Raw genomic sequence first — 17,896 nt, forward strand, 5'->3', positions numbered from 1 at the left:
CCAGCATTTGAAAGTCCCAGGTTTGATTTCCAGCCAGGGCACAGAGGAGAGGTACCCATTTCTGCTCTCCACCCTTCCCCCTCGCCTTTCTCTCTATCTCTTTCTTCCCCTCCTGCAGCCAAGGCTCCATTGGAGCAAAGGTGGCCCAGGCATTGAAAATGGCTTCATGGCCTCTGCCTCAGGTGCTAGAATGGCTCAGACTGCAACGGAGCAATGCCCAGAGAGGCAGAGCATCGCCCCCTGGTGGAGATGCTGGGTGGATCCCGGCCCAACGCATTCAGGAGTCAGTCTGCCTCCCTGCTTCTTGCTTCAGAAAAATACCCCCCTAAAAAGAAAAAAAGAATGCCATACATCATATACTTCATATATGACTAATTTTCACTCAAATGTTTTTTTATTTAACTGAGTGTCATAAAATATTGAAGAATATACAAGAAGCATTGAATACACTTTATCCCAGTGGCTTTTTCTGTTTTTTGCTTCACGGACCTCTTTGATTAAACTTATGGAACCTCTCTTTAAAAAACACATATATACACTCACATTCTTTTTGCATTCTATTTCAGGATTTTCAGAGTTCCTCTGAGGTCCCTCCATAGAATACAGAGAATGTTGTAAATGGAAAAATACAGTCCAGACCTCAAGTTCTGTTTCTTCAAGTTTTTAGTTACTGTGCTAGTATTGCTTACTTTAATCTGTGTAAAGGAAGGCGTATATAGGACCTCAGGGGTTGAAGATATAAACTGTGCCTGAAATGAACTTGCATCATTCCAAACTGTTAAGAATTTACTCTTAAAACAAACATGTATAGCCAAGGCCGCCTTTGTTGGGGACCCACTATACAACGAGATGTTCTCTGCATTTAATTTCTACTTAGACTACGAAGCTTATAAAAAGACAAGTAATTAAAATGTGCTAATTTGGAATACACGAACTCCAAATTAAAACTCAACAGTAACTTAATTAAGATATCAGTAACTGCAGCAACTTTTTAGGACTTAGACCAAAAATATCTTGTTACAGAGGGATATTTTATCACTGAATTTTTTTTAATTGCAGGTATACAGTATGATAAAAAGCAGACTGACTTTTTAAATTCTCTGCAGATAATGCTTCCACACACTCCATTACCTGCACGCGGTGCGGACCCCAGCTGCCCCACCCTTGGTATGCATGCCACTGATTAGACTTGCACAGGACCTTGTTTGACACTTAGCTATCCTGAGGCAGATCAAGTCAATCCCCCTTACTTTGTTTTTTTTTTTTTTTTAATTTTTCTTTTATTAATTTTTTTTAGAGAGGAGAGAGAGAGAGAGAGAGAGAGAGAGAGAGAAGGGGGAGGGAGGAGCAGGAAGCATCAACTCCCATATATGCCTTGACCAGGCAAGCCCAGGGTTTTGAACCTGCGACCTCAGCATTCCAGGTTGATGCTTTATCCACTGCGCCACCACAGGTCAGGCCAATCCCCCTTACTTTGAAACAACAACCAAACAAGACTGACTGAACTACTTGGCTTATACGAAGTATTGATAAATTGTCTTGCTGACGACTATCCTTATCCTTAAAAAAATGTTATTCCTTTGTTGTTGTCTGTTTGTATATACTCCTCTTTGGCTATGATTCTCCCTTTATGGGTTACACATAGACTCATAATAAACCCAATTTCCGATAGTCATTCTAGATGCATCTACAATTCTGTATTCTTTAAAATATTTCTCTTTTTCTAATTCATTTTTTCAAAAACTGCTTTTCAGCAACTACATACTTGGCTATCTGCTAAGTGCTAGGGATATAATGGTTGCAAAAACTTCTTTTTTTAACAGACACAGAGAGTGGGGTAGATAGGGACAGACAGACAGGAAGAGAGAGAGAGATGAAAAGCATCATCCATTTTTCATTGAGGCACCTTAATTGTTCATTGATTGCTTTCTCATATGTGCCTTGACCAGGAGGTTACAGTACAGCAAGTGACCCCTTGCTCAAGCCAGTGACCATGGGGTCATGTCTATGATCCCACACTCAAGCCAGTGACCCACACTCAAGCTGGTGAGCCCACACTCAAGCCAGCAACCTTAGGGTTTCAAACCTGGGTCCTCTGCTTCCCAGTCCGATGCTCTATCCACTGCGCCACTGCCTGGTCAGGCTAGGAAAAACTTCTAAGATATCTGCCTTCTTGATTCTTTAGGCCACAGGAGAAGTCACCGTTTGTTGGTGACAATGAAAATGGTACCAGGTATTAAGACAGGTGAGGTCAGACTGACCTTGGTTTAACAACACTGGTACTTGAGTTCTGGCTAAGAAAGAATGCAGAGCCAGAACGCAAACTATAAGGAAAGGTTTATTTGGAGTCACGGGGGTAGAAGAAGTGAGTGGTGTAAGAAATTACAGAGACAAAGGAAGGGCCCGTGAAGCTTAGGAGAGAGCAAGGTAAAGATAACATGCCTCTGGGGTGGGGAGTAAAGGAGGAAGAGAAAGATGCCGTTGTGCTTCAGGGAAGGAGAGCCACAGGGTCCTCCCTCCAAAGGTCTTTTAAGGGCTGGAATTTTAGGGGAGGATCACAATAGAATATTTATGTACTTTCAGGGTCGTGGTCTTCACTGATTGGTTGGTGCCAGGGTCATTAGTCCATGGTGCTAGTCCTGCGGTCAGCTATGGCATTGCCTGTCTGGTTTTGCTGCTTTTCTTGGGCTGGAGTTGAAACACAGCTGAGTCTTTGATGTTATCCCTGGGGGTGAATGCTTAAGAGGTGTGGTCATGCAAGGGCCACGTGGGAGTTGCATGAGGCCACTCTTCGCCCCTTGTCCTGCTCCAAGCGGGGTGGGGAGTATGGTGTGACTAGTGACATCCAGAAGAGGAATGGTCAAAGGAGGGTCTGAGCCATGTGACCTGTGATATGAAAGGTGAAGGAGGAGGGTCAAAACTCCATGACCAGCCATATGCTGGGGGAGGTAAGGTCACCCTGGGGTTGAGGTCCTTGTTTTCCCAGTTTTGCTCATTGCTAGGCACCTGGGGCTTTCCACCTGGTGACCTTCTGTACCTGGCCCATTGTCCTTGTTCTGCTAATGTCTGTCTATCTACCTACCACAAAAAAACCACATAAAGAAAAGTAGTAGTGACAAGGAATACGAACCAATGCCTCAAGTTGTTTGATCATGCTCACCAACACCCCGGAGAGCAGAACTTTTCCTCTCTCTACCATATTAATATACTAAAATTCAACACTAACCATGGATGATAAACAACACAGAACATTTAGTGCTATACCTGATACATGTTTTGACATAATATTGTAAGTGACAAATGTCATCAAAGACTAAGGTATTAATACATAGTTTCAGGATTGCACTTCAACATCTTCACCAAAAGTTTTTGTCCACCATATTGACATCTAATTAAACCTTCTTTTCCTTAACTATTCTGAGATGAAATTTTAGGGTTTCCTTCCAAATCACTGCTTTTAATTATTTATGAGTTATGGGTACTTATTATCTGCTCCTCTATTTCAATACAGTAGTTAAGTTATATTAGGAATGAAATATGCTTATGTGAGCTAATCTACTTAGACCACAGTTTATAACATCTTTCCGTGGGGAAGGCATTCCAAGTTTAAAACAACTGGCTTACAAACTTTTTGAACATGACTGGTTTGTAAATTAAGGCTTTCTTTTACCAACCAAAGGGAAAGTTGCTATATATAATTTAAAAGTGAGGTAATCATTTATTGTAAGTTCTACAAACTCTTAGCTTTAGAAAAGAAGTTCAAGTTTATCGACCTCACTGTCTTTATATTTGCCAACAGTTCACAGCTGCTTATACATTCAGCCTTAACTGTATTCTCTCATGCATCTCCAAAAAAATAGTCTAGGCCCATAATGAAGACTTCTGTCTACTTGCTAAAAGGAGTAAATAGGTGCTTTTCCCACCGTATTCATAGAGTAATGCAGAAAGGAAAGTTATAAAGAAATCCATCTAAACCTAGGAGCTCCAAACCCAAAGAAAAGGGGGAAAAAATTTTCTAAGAGTTTGGTGAATAAACTATAGCAATTGATTTTTTCCCCCTCCAGATCTTAATTGGATCAGCAAAGTATTATTAAAAATAAATGCAGGCATATTGCCTTAAATTAAGAACTATAGACCCCTTTTTCACTTTGAACTCATGAAAAGGTCTATTTACCTTTATTTTTGGAATAATTGAACTAAGTGAATTAATGCCTATTTCATTTCAGCAGGCCAAATGTTAGCCATGAATGTCAGGGTCATTTTTCAAAAGTGAACTGCCTTGAACTATTTGCATAACAAAAATGTCACTGTGAGCCAGCACCTTGCTGCCCCTGGCTGCTGGAAGCTGGAAGAACATCATCCATTTTCCTATCTGACAATTTTGCTCCCCTGAAAATAGCTGCTACTTACCAAAGGCAATTGATTTTCAGTAAAGTGAAAAAACTACGGATTATGAGGGAGTAGCAGGTTCAAGGAGTTGATAATATGATTCAGGGTTTTTTTTGTCATTTCAGAATCTGCCAGTCCTAATTCAAGCCAGACTTGTGGTAATTAAAAGTTCTTTCCTCTGACTCTGATTCTGGCATCAATTGAAACAAGTTATTTCTCTCAGTACATTTTCTATTGGGCAGATCAGATCATTAACCAGTATTTATTACTTATTGATAGCAATCCATTCATACACTGGAAACTTACTACGTACAGAGAAGCAGATGTTGTAGATCGTTGCAGCGTAAGTGGTCCCTGATTGAATAGGAAGCTTACCCATGACGGCCACCAAAATTGATCTTTGCCCCTGGACTAAGTAACATTGACTCTTATGAATAGAAACAGAACTCTTAACCTTGAGAACTTTATTTTCAGTTCTTTGCTCCTGCACCAAGCCCGGGACTTTTCCTGGTGACCTCCAGTCCCGGTGAAGTTTCTGTGTTCCCACCGACACCTCTGCAATATCAGTTCGCACACTGTCTTATCATCATCTTCATCTGATTTTGTGTCTGCCTCTCTACCAGACTGGGAGCCTCTTGAAGATAAAGGCTGCTCTTTCTTTCACCCAGGTGAGCATCATATGACAGCTGCTTGACATGTTTGCTTGTTGAATGAATACATACCTTCTTTGTTTGGGTGTTTGAGATATGGGAGAGTATAGAATGGCCCATAGGAAGCCTCACACCATTTTCATTTTTTCTTGGGCCTAAATCAGTGATTCTTAAAATATGGTGACTAGACTAATGACATTCCCATCAATTGGGAACTTGTTAGAAATGCACATTTTCAGGTCCTATGCCAGACCTAGTGAACCAGAAAAGTTGGAAGCGGAGCACAGTAATGTGAGTTTTAACCAATCATTCTGGTGATTCTGATGCTTGTTACAATTTCCGAACCACTAGCCTAGGTCTTCCTACTCTTAACATACACATATGTAGCCACAGTTCAGAGTAAACCTATGTAAAACCTGATCTTGTATCTTTGAGGATAGTAGTGCCACACCCCTTTAACTCAGACTTTAAATCTATGCACAGGATGTAGTCAATTAGTCTGACTAATTTGGCAAAAACTCCAAATTATCCGGCCTCTTTGCTCCTCAAGGGGAGGTGTTTGGGCTTGAAATACCAGTTAATTGCTTCAATTAGCCGATTCATTTTGCTTAGGTAGACACAGCAGGTGAGGAGCCATCCACAGTCTCCTAAAGGTGTTCTAGCTTCTTCCCCCCAGGTTGAGGCCAACCACAGACCTGCCAGGGAGGGGAAATTAACAGCGGGGAGAGAGCAAGGCCAGCGTCTGTATAAACCCAGCCTTCTTCACCCGTTTCTGGTTTTTATATCCTGTTCCATAGGATTTTATGCTAGCAAGCTCTGGCACCTGAGTGATAGAAGGACATCTTTTTCACCCAGTATCAAGTGCACTCTGGGTGTCTCTCCCCCATCTTTAGAATCATAACAGAAGAAATAAATTAGACGGGGAGGGGGTATCTTGCCAGCTGCCTCAACAGCATTGGTTTTCCTGTCAATGATTTTGCATGGATGTGAACTGGAATTTAAGTCTGCGCAACTGATGAACATTGTTGTCATCATAGTCACAGGGGAACACAATTTCTGAAAACCTGAGACAGGGATTTTCAGGAAAAATACTAATTGCAAGCAGTTCTTGTTAGTTTTAAGAAGTAATCAGGTTACTTACCGGAGTAGGTACCTCGAAAGATGAAAGAGTGCTTAAAGAGTTACATGAAATGTATGCAACCTAAAATCAGTATTTTTTTTTCTTAGCCCTGCTGCAAGTATTACTTTCCCTGAGATACTTGAAACCTGCTGCCAATCACTTTTTATTTCCCTTTAAGACAAAATTGATTTGCTTGATAGAGCCTTCTATCTTTCTGAGTTAGAAGGCTTAGGTGAAGAAATGTCTAAAGAAAATTTCATTTCTCAGTACATATTTCTGAGCTTGTTTGGGAGTGACAATAACAGCATTACAAGGTATTGAAGTGCTGCTCCAGGAAGCTGGTGAGAGGCCAGCGCCGTGCGAAAACCTCCTGCAGATCTGTAGAGAGTCCTCCGGCTCCTGAAGGTAAGTGTTCTCGTTGGTGCTCACAGTCCAGGAAGCTGGCCTGGCCTTGATATTGACAAGTAACATTTAGAGATCACATCATAATTTTTTGTTTAGATTTTTTAGTGGGGGTAGAGGAATTAAAAAAAAAACAACTTTGAGTAAACATACATGCTTTTTGCTCCTTATGGTTAGAATATTTGGAAGCTGTATGTAGAGGATTTAGGAAATAAAATTTTATTTACTGTAAATTTGTGTGGTACTTACAATAAAGGGTTGGTAACAATATTCTGACAACCTTGGACTAATGTACTCAATAAGAACCAAGATAGAAAAAGACCAGTACTTTTATTCATTTATTAGCTCACTTATTTACCTGTGCAAGCATGAATGCACTCCATAAGCACTCCTGAGCGTGTGCTATGTTCCAGAAGCCGAGGGCCTAGAGGTTAACACGACACAGTTCCTGCCTCGAAGAGCTTGCGTCGTACTCCACTGGTAACTATTCACCTTTACAGCGTCCTAGAACGCAAGTCAGCAGCAATTTTAACTCAGCGTAATACTTGTTATACTTGTAAAAGGAAACCTTGGTTTTTTTTCTTTTAAGTGGACATCTATTTGAAAATTATTTCCAGAGCAGCTGCCCTGTGCTTTACATGATGTAGAGACTTCAGTTTGGTTCCTGGGCCGTTTTCAGGGGATTGTTCCCAGTATATTTTCTCTTGGAACAACTGAGTTCTTCTGTGAATAGAACAGCTACTGATGGGAGTCTGCTTAGCACAAATTATTCTTTTATCCCAAAAAAGGTTCAGAAACTGCCCTTGAGAACAAACTTAGGCAGCTTTTCGTTTATTGCAGTGACACATGCGAGTGCGCAGAGGTGGCAGCTCTTCCTTGCCTCCGCGCTAACAAGGCGCACTTCGTCAGAGGCGTTAACATTTCCACGCCACTTGGTCAACTTGGAAGGAACAATAAGATTCATTCTGAGTGATCCGTCCATCCTAAGTATAACAAGTGTTTCATTGTGGTTTGGCATTAACGGGGGTTGATAAATTCCAATCTATCCTGGTTTCCACTGTTTGCCCTGCCACGCCCTAACTTTTCCTGGTATCTTGGGTGGTTATCCCATCGTATCCCTGTTGAAGTCATTGAGAAACCATATTAGCTGTCATATCACAGCATAGGTTGCCAATCAAGAGTCCATAGTTCTTGAATGGAGCCTGTTTGCAGTCTTGGCTGGGAACTCCCGCCCCGCCTCCAGGCTGATGTGACCTGTCTCATAGTGGACTGTCTCCCAGCCGTCTCTGCCCTCCAGCAGAGACTCAGGAATACGTGTCTTCCACCACAAAAGGGTGAAGAGGCAAAGAAAGAAGAAAGGGAGGGAACATTTTATAGTATTCAATATAAAGATATGAAAGCCCTTTTTTTTCCCTAAATCAATATTTTCATGTAAATATGTTTAATATATATCATCTGGCTAGCTTAACCTAAAATACTTAGTTGCATTAACCATTCAACCAATAACTCTTATATGCTAGATATAGTGTTTGTTTGATTTGCTTCTGGCCATGGTCGTTGCTCTTGATATGCTTACATTGTAACCAAGACCAGTAATCATAGGAACATTATCGAACTGCCTAGAGAGATTTGTAATTTCTAGAAAATGAGAAGTTATTGCATGCTGAGACATTCAGAAAAAGAGCATTGAAGAGGTGCAACTTGAACTGAATCCTAAAGGGTGGGAGGGGACTCAGAGAGATGGGCAGAATGAATTGGTAATTTCAAATGACATATAGAAAGGAAGCAATGTGGAAGGCAGAAATGCATAACAGCTCTTCTGGGGGCAGTGAGGTGCTGGGCTAGAGTGTTTCTGTGAGCTTTAGTGGAAAATAATAATGTGAAGACCAGCTTTAAAAGGTTTTGGAATGCTAGGTAAGGGAGTCTGAACGTCATCTTAGGCTACAGAGAGACATGGATGATTTTTAGCTGATAAATGACCAGATGAAGACTGTTTTAGGGCACTGATGGTGGTGATGTGTGATCTGCTTCGGAAAGGGAAGAGCCTAGCGGCAGAGGGACTCGTGGGAACGACTGGGCAGCGGCAGAGAGCTCAGGCCTTGGGGTTCCGTGGAGCTGGGTTCCCGACTTAACTCCTCCATTGCCTAGTTTGAGTATAGCACTTAACTTTCTGAGCTTTGGGTTTGGATAATAGTCTCTATCTCAGGGGTCCCCAAACTTTTTACACAGGGGGCCAATTCACTGTCCCTCAGACCGCTGGAGGGCCGGACTATAAAAAACAAACAAACTATGACCAAATCCCTATGCACACTGCACATGTCTTATTTTAAAGTAAAAAAAGAAAACAGGAACAAATACAATATTTAAAATAAAGAACAAGTAAATTTAAGTCAACAAACTGACCAGTATTTCAATGGGAACTATGGGCCTACTTTTGGCTAATGAGATGGTCAATGTGCTCCTCTCACTGACCGCCAATGAAAGAAGTGCGGCGTGGGCCAGACAAATGGCCTCAGGGGGCCGCGGCCCGCGGGCCGTAGTTTGGGGACCCCTGCTCTATCTTCTTCATACATTCAGCAAAAACTACTGAGAACCTACTCTGCCGGACACTGTTTTAGGCCCTGGGGGTGGGGTGGGGGGCTGCAGTGGTGAGCAAAGTGAACAATATAGCTACCCTGTGTTGCAATTTGTTATGAATATAAGGAAGTGGGAGGATTAAATGAGGTAATACACACACACACACACACACATCCATGACATACAATTGATACTCAAAAAAATGGTGACTAGCATGTTCATTTTAGTAATAATCTGGTAACAATAAAGACACACGCAGCGGTACCATCAGTGGCTGGAGAACAGCACCAGGCACACACTCCAGGGCCTGGGTTCCATCCCACGGCCCCTTCTCAAGGTGGTCTCTGTCCCTTGGTTCCACATTGGCTGGACCTCAGTCACTTAAACTTGCATTTCCTGTGAACTTGTCACAGACCCACTGGGTCAGAGTCCAGTGACCCAGGGACTAGATCCCCTTCTCAGATGCCTGGGCCGTGGAGGCTGCCCAGGCCTCTCCTCCACTGGAAGGTTCTGGCTTCCAGCCTTTCGTCCTTCCACCAATCCACTCACCAGCGCCTTCGCCCAACGCTGCAGTGAGAGCTGGAGTTACCACTTCGATGTTTCTGTGCTCAGGTCAACTCTGCTGAAGCAAAATGGCCCCTTGAAGGATTTGTTCATGATCTGAGCACCTAAATTTTTTATCACCAGATGTTTGGCCCCCAAAACAAATGATGTTTGATATCTTTAATATTCTCTGAAACAATACCAAGCAAAGCTCTGAAACATTTTATTTTTGATATATGTTAGCAACTCTGTAATTTGACTTGGAGTCTGCTGCTTTTTGGTTATTCAACAAGATCTACTATCTGTCATTTGCAGAATGTGGTTCTAGGTGTCAGGGCTCAAAGACTGCAGCTTGCAACCATCTCCTCATTGCTACCTTCACAGGAAATACACTAGAGTGGGAAGCAGAAAACAAGAGAGGGTTCTAGTTTTGGCTGTGCCATGTGATTTTAAATAATGCTTTTAAAAGTCACTGAAATTGCCCTGGTTGGATAGCTTGGTTGGTTAGTGGTTGGCCTGAGCACAGAGGTTGCTAGTTTGATCCCTGGTAAGGGCACAGACAGGAACAGATTGATGTTCCTGTCTTTCTTTCTCTCCCCCTTCCTCTCTCTCTAAAATAATAAATTAATTAATTTAAGAAATAAAAAAATAAAGTCACTGAAATCAGAACGATATAAAAACAGGTAACATTCATTGAACTACTGAATACATGGCAACGTCTTAAGGGCTTTCCGCATGTTGTTTTACTTTCACAACAACCCAGTGAAGTTTTTATTATCAGTCTTCTTTAGTACATGAGAAAAGCAAGGCTTGCAATGGATGCCCCACCCCACTACCACTAGTGGAAAAACCGAAGGTGAAACTTCATCTCTCTTAATATCCATTCTTCAGGGTTATTATAAGCACCTGATTAGTTAATATATATAAAAGTATGCTTTGAACTTATAACAAATGTACAGAATGCTCTTTAGTCAACTGTAAAACCTTTGGAATAAAGGGTTGCGGCTGATTCTTGTGTGTATCTTCTTGCTCAGCATGCATGAGCGATCAAGCGGCATGTGTTGGACAGAAACGTTTGTACACTTGTGCTGTCTTATTCCCAGCCCCACTGCCGCATCAGATTAATCTCCATGTCCCCTGAACTGCCCCAGGCGTCGCTATTTACAAAACGGGGAGTTGATATTATTTATGTATCGAAATGAAGTGCCCCTAACTCTATAATTCTGTCTTAAATGACTTCAGAATTTTGAGGAAATATCTACATAAAGGGCTAAACGGTCATACTGAGGACATTCTCCCCTGTTAACCTGAGGATCCGTCCTACCGCGCTGGATGATTGCAATGTGAAGGGAGCGCAGGAACATCAAGGGTGCGCCAGACACACAGTGCTCGTTCGGGGGGAATAAATAGAGAAAGGCATCCCAGAGCTATTATTTTCAGGAGGATTTTAAAGGGAAGGAATGGCAAGTGGCTGTGACAGTCCTACTGGGATATGACACACCAAGCCCTCTCTCCTGGTTTTCTTTCCTCTTATCTCTCTTAACTCTCCTGTTTCTTTTGAACACTTAATGTTGTTTGTTTTTTTGTCTTGCTTGGGGTTTTACTCAGCTGGAAGGTGCCCTCGCAGAGCAGACAAGGCATTATGTCAGATGCCTGTTTTACACTGCTGCAAATCTGCCTGTCTCTTCTCCCTGCTACTCAACAGTCCCACAACATCATGCCGACCCTGCTGGACCATGCTTTGCCTCCGGCCAATGTCAAGGGACTCCACCTGATGTCCCTGCACGGGCAATCCCTAAGTGCAAGAGAATTAACATTCTGTGTGGTGAACCTTTGTCCAGTTGGAGGGGAGTGCATGTGGATGAAGTGTCTCTCTTCCATCCTCCTGTGAGTGATCTAGAGATTCTGGTAATATAGCTTCCTGGACAGTCCTGTGGTGGCCAGCTTACTAATGCATTTTTTAATTGATTGTGGAGAGGGAGAGGAAGGGAGAGAGTAAAATCGATTTGTTGTTTCACTAATTTATACATTCATTGATAGATTCTTGTATGTGTCCTGACCAGAGATTGAACCTGCAACCTTGGTGCAGCGAAGGTGATGCTCTAACCACTGAGGTACCAGGCAGGGCGCTAATGAATTTTTGTATAAGCTCTCCTTTCTTCCCTGCATTTCTCCTCTTTGCTTCCCACCCCTGCTTCCTAGAACTGTACTTTCTAGAGAATTCAGGTTATGATAGCCATTGAGAATGAAAAGTCAGTATCTTGACAATGAATATTCTTAAAATGAGGCCATTATTGTTTGACTCATAAATACAAAATGTGACAATGAGAAATGTAAAAGTGAAAAGGTATCAAACTATGGGTTGGACTATCCTAAAGGTATAAAAATCATGTTTCTCAAGAATATTTAGTGATGGTGACCTGGGTTAATACTGGCATTTTGAAAATGAATAAAAAGGGGTTATCTATTCTCTGTATTATAATTGTATGTAAAACATACATATATGTAGGAGTTCTATGAAGAAAAACACTAACATGTTAACTGATTATCTCTGGGTGGCTTTTCTTTAGGGATGGTCTTTATTTTGTTTTTTTATAATTTTTCCTATTGTCTATAACCATGTTCTTCCTTTAAAGTTAGAGAAAGAAAATGTAGTTATTAGAAGTTAACCTAAAGAGTCACTTACGGCCCTGGCCGGTTGGCTCAGCGGTAGAGCGTCGGCCTGGCATGCAGGGGACCCGGGTTTGATTCCCGGCCAGGGCACATAGGAGAAGCGCCCACTTGCTTCTCCCCCCCCCCACCCCCCTCCTTCCTCTCTGTCTCTCTCTTCCCCTCCCCCAGCCGAGGCTCCATTGGAGCAAAGATGGCCTGGGCGCTGGGGATGGCTCCTTGGCCTCTGCCCCAGGCGCTAGAGTGGCTCTGGTCATGGCAGAGTGACGCCCCAGAGGGGCAGAGCATCGCCCCCTGGTGGGCAGAGCGTCGCCCCTGGTGGGCATGCCGGGTGGATCCCGGTTGGGCGCATGCGAGAGTCTGTCTGACTGTCTCTCCCCGTTTCCAGCTTCAGAAAAATACAACAAACAAACAAAAACAAAACAAAAAAGAGTCACTTACTCCTTTTTTAAAGTTTATTTTCTTCATGAAAGTAAGTGTGTTTCTGATTCGTGAAGCACTGGCATCCTAGCCCCTTCTATTTCCCACACATCAAGAGCTGGTATGGTTTAGGCTGTAATTCAGTTGCCAATAGAAGCCCAGAGATGGCCTCAAACTTCAGGTCTGTGGGAGTTCCCACCGCTGAGAGGCGGAGCACACGGTTACTGGTGGGAGGATGATATTGATGACAATAGTGATGAGGGAACAGCACTGAGTGAGTACTGACAGCATAAAGATGTTGTCAGAGCACGCAGATGGACACGGTCCCAAAGTCTAGATTTAATCTACATTTCTATGAGGTATCCTGACAGCCCATAAGCATCACCTTCAATTTACGATGATTGATAAGGAGAAATAGGTACAGAGACTTTTCTGGTGTCCTTTAGCATCATAATAGCTTTACATATGAGTAAAATAGGTGGCTGCCTATGTGAGGTAGTGGGAAGATTGTGCCTAATCCCAAAGTTTGTCCTAATGCCTGAAATCCCATCATTATTACCTCATCATGATGGATTAGGCAACATCTACCACCAAGTTAGGCAGAGTCTTTCAGTGTATTCTTGGGAAGATAATAAATTATATTATTATCAATTCTTATCATTTTATATTGAATATCAGATTTCTTGTCCTTGACAACAAATTAAAAATAGATTAAAAGGATACAAAGTACAGAAAGGAGAGAATTTCAGACACACTATAGCAGCAAGGTATTGCCTACTGTGAAGACAGCCAGGTGACTATATGCTACCAAAATAATAATTTTATACCTGTCATCTATCACACTTAACCTCAGGCTTATGTGTTTGCAAAGTCCAATTTGACTGCAAAGTCTATATGTAGACTTCCCCCAGTTTTTCACCCTTCCTACATATGCTTCCCAACTTCACAGTTGCTCCCTCTAACCTTTGAGCTCAGCCATAAATCTTGCTCTGACCACTGATGTGTGAACAGAAGTGATAGTGTTTGCTTATTTCTACTTGATGTCCTTCTGTTCTTTTGAAATAGTTATGAGAAGAACATGCCCAAGTAGCCCACTGGTCCAAGGAGTATGAGATAATGAAGAAGAGTGTCCTCAGATAAGTGCAGAGAAGATCAGCTGGGCCCCCAGCCGGCCACAGATGAATGGTCAGTAGTTAATGATTGGTATTTTTTTAAGCCACGAAGTTTGGAATGATTCATTTAGATCAATAGCTGAGTCATACAGTGTTTCTTCTGTTACAATGTTCCTTCAGTTGCTATGTCCTAAATGCATTGTATTATAGCTCAAAACACTTTGAGCAACTGTAGACAAGTTTGTTGAATGAATGATTCTTTGCAATAATACCCAACCTACATTTTCAGTCTTAACTTTGTTATGGGTTAAATTGGATCCCCCCACAAAGATATGTTAAGTTCTAAAACCCAGTACCTCTGAATGTAAACTTTTTTGGAAATAGGGTCTTCACAGTAGTAACCAAGTTAAAATGAGACCATTAGGGTGGACCCCTAACCCAATATGACTGATGTGCTTATAAAAAAGGGAAATTTGGACACAGTGACAGACACACATAGAAGAAAGATGAAGTAAAGACACACAGGGAAAGATGGCCACGTGCCTGGATTGATGTATCTCCAAGCTAAGGAACACGTAAGAGTACCAGAAACCATTGGACACTAGGAGAACCCAAGGAGAGAGTGTGGTCCTGCCGATACCTTGCTTTTATACTGCCACCTCTGGAATGCTGAGTTGATACATTCCTGTTGTTTAAAGCACCCAGTTTTATTACAGCAACCACGGGGAAACAGTACAGGCCAATACGCTTGTTCTCTGCTCCTGTCTTGTCGAACCATGCCCGTGCACATCTCTTCCTCTCTGCCCTTAGATATACAATTCCTTTTTCTGAAATTCTTTTTTCCCTCTTCCTCAGCTTTTAACCTTTCTATTCAACTTTCAAATCCCAGCATAAAGCTCACCTCCTCTGAGAAGCCTAATCCAAATAGCACAGGGAGAGTTCATGTCACTCTACTGGGTTCTTATTTTCCTTGCTTTATAACTGTCCTGTAGTATTTGTCACACTGTAGTTGATGACCTGTTTGGACACTCCCCTTTCCCCACTGCAATACTGTAGGGCTGAAACTGTGTGTTATTTTTCTGTCTTTACATCTTCCATTTCTACCAGTTATCTGTCTGATAACTGGTCCTTGATGAACACTTGCTGACTGGCCACAGAGGCCTAACGAATGAGGTTTTCCTTTGGGAATAAAAGTTTGAAAGGTGTCCCTGGGACACCTGGTTGATGGCAAAGGTATCTGGTGTCTCTGTGGGAGAGAGGGCATTGCGGGAGCTAGTGAGCTGGACTGCAAGGAGGGTCCGGCGTGGCTGCTTTGGCTCCTTGTCCGAGGAAGGTCCAACTCTCCCCACAGGAGAGATGCGAGTTCAAGTCTCCTGTGGTTCTGGTCCACACACTTAGCATCTGCTTTTCCACTGTTGGGATTCCATAACAGAAAGGAAAAGATAAAAGAGCTGAAAGCCTCTTTCTACCCCCCTCTTGGGCACCCTTATGTTAGAGAATAAAGATATTGTAGAAGAATGTAAAACACACAGGGCCTCTGAAGTCAGGAAGACTTGGGCTGCAAACATTCTACCACTTTACTGCTGTGTGACCTTGGGCAAGTTCTTTTACTTCTCTGAGCCTTTGGTTCTTCATTTGAGAAATGGAAATGGTGATTTCTGCTTCATGAGGCTGTTGTAAAGATCAAACGATACCTACTATGTGAAAGAGATTGGAGCATAGTAGGTGTTCTTAAATGCCAGCTTTCCTGCTTTGTGCCTACTTAACTAATAATTTAACCCAGAATGGGAACATTGCCTCTTTTGCAACATAGGCAAGTGATGAGAACATTCTAATCTTCAAACCACACTATTTTATCCTGCAATGATCACAGTGAAATATATAGAAGTGATTAAAGGGCAGAAAACATTGGTGCAATCCCTATAGCTCTGAAGCATTTATGTCAAGTTCAACCTTTTATACAGTATAATAGATGAGAAATTTGTAGAAATCAGGATTAAAATGAAAATGGACAGACTTTTAACTCAAGCAATAAAACAGGTCTCCTTTTATAATGATACAGTAACTCTCGATTAAATTTTATCAGGGTTCACAGCTTACCTGTTGGATAAAAATTACTCCAGGACACCTGGATACAGGAAAGAATATAAATAATATATGTATAAATGCCAACAATTTTGTGATCTCGTTTCATACCTATCACTTCACATTAGGAATTACATCTTTCTGTGGGTATTCAAACATACCAGTCTTACTTTAGTCTTTAGAACTGTTTCAATTTCCATTATTAAAGCCTGTCCAGAGGCAAATTTTTGTTCTTGAAAATTACAGTTCATAAAAACCATCTTCAGCCTGACCAGGCGGTGGCACAGTGGATAGAGCGTTGGACTGTTATTACAGAGGACCCAGGTTCGAGACCCTGAGGTTGCCAGCTTGAGCGCGGGCTCATCTGGTTTGAGCAAGAGCCCACCAGCTTGAACCCAAGGTCGCTGGCTCCAGCAAGGGGTTACTCAGTCTGCTGAAGGCCCACAGTCAAGGCATGTATGAGAAAGCAATCAATGAACAACTAAGGTGTTGCAAGGCGCAATGAAAAACTAATGATTGATGCTTCTCATCTCTCTCAGTTCCTGTCTGTCCCTGTCTATCCCTCTCTCTGACTCACTCTCTGTCTCTGTAAAAAAAAAATAAAAAAATTAAAAAAAAAATCTTCAAACTGAACTGAGCAAAAAGTATTTTCATAGCATCTGGTTCCTTTACATATGCATTCATTTTTATTTATTAGAAGAGACCTTCTGGCAGCCAAATATAGATTCAGCAACAGGTTGGCAGGTATACCAGATGCTGGACACAGCTGTTCTTTACAGCGTTGGGTCAACCTCTTCTCTGATGGGCCACCCGAAGGTACCTCCTAGATGGGGATTCTTTTCAGACTCAAAGAGGGAGAAAGGATAGATAAAGCTTTGCCTTACAGTGAATACAAATATCTTTAAAATATATTTACCCCTGGAGGTTTAAGTTTTATTGTGTGTGAAAAGGAGAATGTGAGTTTTAGTGCCTTTTCTAACCAAGTTCTCCTATTAAATTATTTAAATTACATGTGAGAAAAATAAAAGAAAGCAATATAGATAACCAAATTGTAATGCATGTATAATAAACACCTCTAAATCAGAAGAGCTCATAAAAATAATATTTTGAAGATTTTACTAAATAGTATTAACACAGAGACACGTAAAAAATGAATAGACACAGTGCAGCCCTTTTTCCCTCCAGGAAGCTGACAGAGCTGCACTGGTACTCCCAGCCAGCCTTTAACACACTCAATGGGATGTGGGAGCTCAGAATCTATTTCCCCTGGTCTGCGTTTGAGGACACCAGATCATAGAGAGATTAAGTAAATTTTCTGATTGCTAAACCCCACGTTACAGGATTAAGATTATACTATTTTGAAATCTTTTACACAGTGCACCTCATTTTATTCTAGCCTCAAATGACGTCAGCCTTCCCACACTGCCTTCTCCCATCCCGGGGCCAAGTTAGGTTTTCATCTTAAGTCTAGTGTTCATGCCTCTCGTCCACTTACAAAGTCACTTGACTCCTCTCCCAAATATGCCCTTCAGGCCGACTCCAGTTCAGATTAGGAAGGTTTTGTGCAATCTTGTTCCTCCCATAAACTGCTGTCTAACAGCCACATTCCTCAGGGCACTAACTCAGAGAGTATAAAGTAGCTGAAAAATACAGAAGGAAAGGCAGGAGTCAGACCCGACTACTTTAATCAGTCCCAGGACAGACCTGTAGGCATTACTTTCTCCTTGAACAGAGTTGTGCATGTGTTCATTGATTCATCAGTGTTTGTGGATAAGCGGTGCTCATTACTGGGAGTACAAAGATAAGAGACCTTACTTGGAGATAATGTTGTAAATTTTGCACTTAAGTACTATCCTCTCCCCACAGACAGGAGAGAAAAACATATAGTGAGAAATTTAAAACAAGATTCTTGTGCTTTAAATCAAGAC

The sequence above is a fragment of the Saccopteryx bilineata genome, chromosome 1, assembly GCF_036850765.1.
Source record: "Saccopteryx bilineata isolate mSacBil1 chromosome 1, mSacBil1_pri_phased_curated, whole genome shotgun sequence".
NCBI classification, from domain to species: Eukaryota; Metazoa; Chordata; class Mammalia; order Chiroptera; family Emballonuridae; genus Saccopteryx; species Saccopteryx bilineata.